Source organism: Hydra vulgaris, chromosome 04 (assembly GCF_038396675.1).
Source record: "Hydra vulgaris chromosome 04, alternate assembly HydraT2T_AEP".
Lineage (NCBI taxonomy): Eukaryota > Metazoa > Cnidaria > Hydrozoa > Anthoathecata > Hydridae > Hydra > Hydra vulgaris.
In genome coordinates this window covers 25675001-25677500 of record NC_088923.1, presented here as the reverse complement: position 1 = coordinate 25677500, position 2500 = coordinate 25675001, and the positions used below count along the sequence as shown (strand labels likewise).

At 17.4% G+C, this 2500-nt stretch overlaps 2 long non-coding RNA genes across 4 annotated transcripts in view; one reads left to right on the top strand and one right to left on the bottom strand.

The window, feature by feature from the left end:
- The window catches only part of LOC136079041 (uncharacterized), a 1090-nt gene extending 848 nt beyond the window's left edge, over positions 1–242 (top strand). For both annotated transcript variants that reach the window (XR_010637889.1, XR_010637890.1), the window contains exon 3: positions 72–242. This is a non-coding gene — a long non-coding RNA (uncharacterized LOC136079041). The remainder of the gene's footprint in view (positions 1–71) is intronic.
- Positions 1–2500, bottom strand: part of LOC136079042 (uncharacterized) — an 11243-nt gene that overhangs the window by 8663 nt on the left and 80 nt on the right. For both annotated transcript variants that reach the window (XR_010637892.1, XR_010637891.1), the window contains exon 1: positions 2382–2500. This exon is cut by the window's right edge. This is a non-coding gene — a long non-coding RNA (uncharacterized LOC136079042). The remainder of the gene's footprint in view (positions 1–2381) is intronic.

The window sequence follows — 2500 nt, the reverse complement described above, 5'->3', positions numbered from 1 at the left end:
CTACTAAATTTTTTGAAATGTTTTAACACAAAGTTATTTAATAATATTTAAATGTATTTTTTTTATCCAAGGTGCAAAAGATGTTTCAAAAGCGGAAGTAAACGATCAAATGAAGTCGTGGGTTCGTAAATTGTACGACCGAAAAAAGTCAGATGGTGCGAGGATTGATTATGCATGCCACTCGGAACTTTGGGACAAAGGCAGTGATGCAAATGGCGAAGATAATGTCTAGATTATTGTATAACAGTTTTTATATTATCTGATATACATTTCATTTTATTGAATATGTTTTGTTTTTCACCTTGAAAATAAATTTAGCTTGAATGAAATAACAAACACATTTCAGCTTGCATTTGATTAAAACAATTTAAATAGCTTTAATCATACGTCGATTGCAATTGCAATCTTTTTAATACATTAAAAATAAACAAATTTAAGAAATTTTATGTTAACAATGACCTAACTAACTGCGTGCTAGTTACAAGTAGCGTTTATAATTCACTGAACCTAATAAAATATTTTGTCGGATAAATGCTGGCTAAACTGCATTGGGCCAATGTAATCGGGCCAATGTATGCCCGGCGGCCATCAAGGAATCGGCCCAACGCTGGAGGCCAACTTTGGGCCAAAGACACAAATATCCTTGGGCCAACTTTGGCCCAACGCTGGTGTGTTAGCTGTGTATATATATATATATATATATATATATATATATTTATACATACATATATTTTTATATTATATATATATATATATATATATATATATATATATATATATATATATATATATATATATATATATATATATATATATATATATATATATATATATATATATATATATATATATATATAATATGTATATATATAAATATGTTTATATGCATGTATATATATATATATGTATGTATATATACATATATATATATATATATATATATATATATATATATATATATATATATATATATATATATGTATATACATATACATATACACACATATATATATACATATATATATAATATATGTATATATGTATATATATCAATACATATATATATATATATATATATATATATATATATATATATATATATATATATATATGTATATATACATATATATATATATATATAAATATATATGTATATATATATACATTTATAAACAAATATATATGTTTATATGTATATATATATGTATATATACATATATATACATATATATATATATATATATATATATATATATATATATATATATATATATATATATATATATATATATATATATATATATATATATACATACACACACATATATTTACGCATATATATATATATATATATTTATAATGTATGTATATATATATGTATATATATACATATTCATATACATCTATATACTTATATTTATATATATAGGTATGTATATATACATATATATATATACATATACACACATATATAAATAAATATATATATATATATATATATATATAATATTGTATATATATGTATATAAATACATATACATATATATGTATATATATATATACATTTATAAACAAATATATATGTTTATATGCATATAAATTTATGTATATATACATATATATATATATATATATATATATATATATATATATATATATATATATATATATATATACACACACACATATATTTACATATATATATATATATATATATATATATATATATATATATATATATATATATATATATATATATATATATATATATATATATATATATATATATATATATATATATATATATATATATATATATATATATATAATGATTGTATATATATTTATATATACACATATACATATACATATATATATATACATATATATATATTTATATATATGTATATATATAAAATATATATATAGATATATTTACATATATATATATATGTATATATATAAAATGTATATACATCTTATATATATATTCATAATTACATGCATTAATACATAATATTAAAATAAATAAAAATATATATCAAAGGTATGTGATAAATAACAAATGTTAGAATTAAATATACAACACCAACTTTAAAACTAGGACTAGAAATATAAACATTTTATATACATATATAAAATGTATATATTTCTTTTATATATATTCATAACTTTACCCATATTTACATGCATAAATACATATAATTAAAATAAATAAAAATATATGATAAAGAATAAATGTTAGAAATAAATATATAACACCAACTCTATAACTACGACTTAATACTTTTGCTATTAAAATTGGAAGTTTTTCAAAAAGATGAAAACAAAGTTTTTTATCTTAACGTGGTTTTAGTTAAAAAAAACAAAATAATGCATACTTTCATTATTGGTCGAAGATTTTATACTGAAGTATTTGCTTGATAATTAGGGTACCCAGCAAACATGTCAGCGTTTAATCAACGTTGAAAACCGGTCGCAGCGTAGAAAAAGCGTTGCA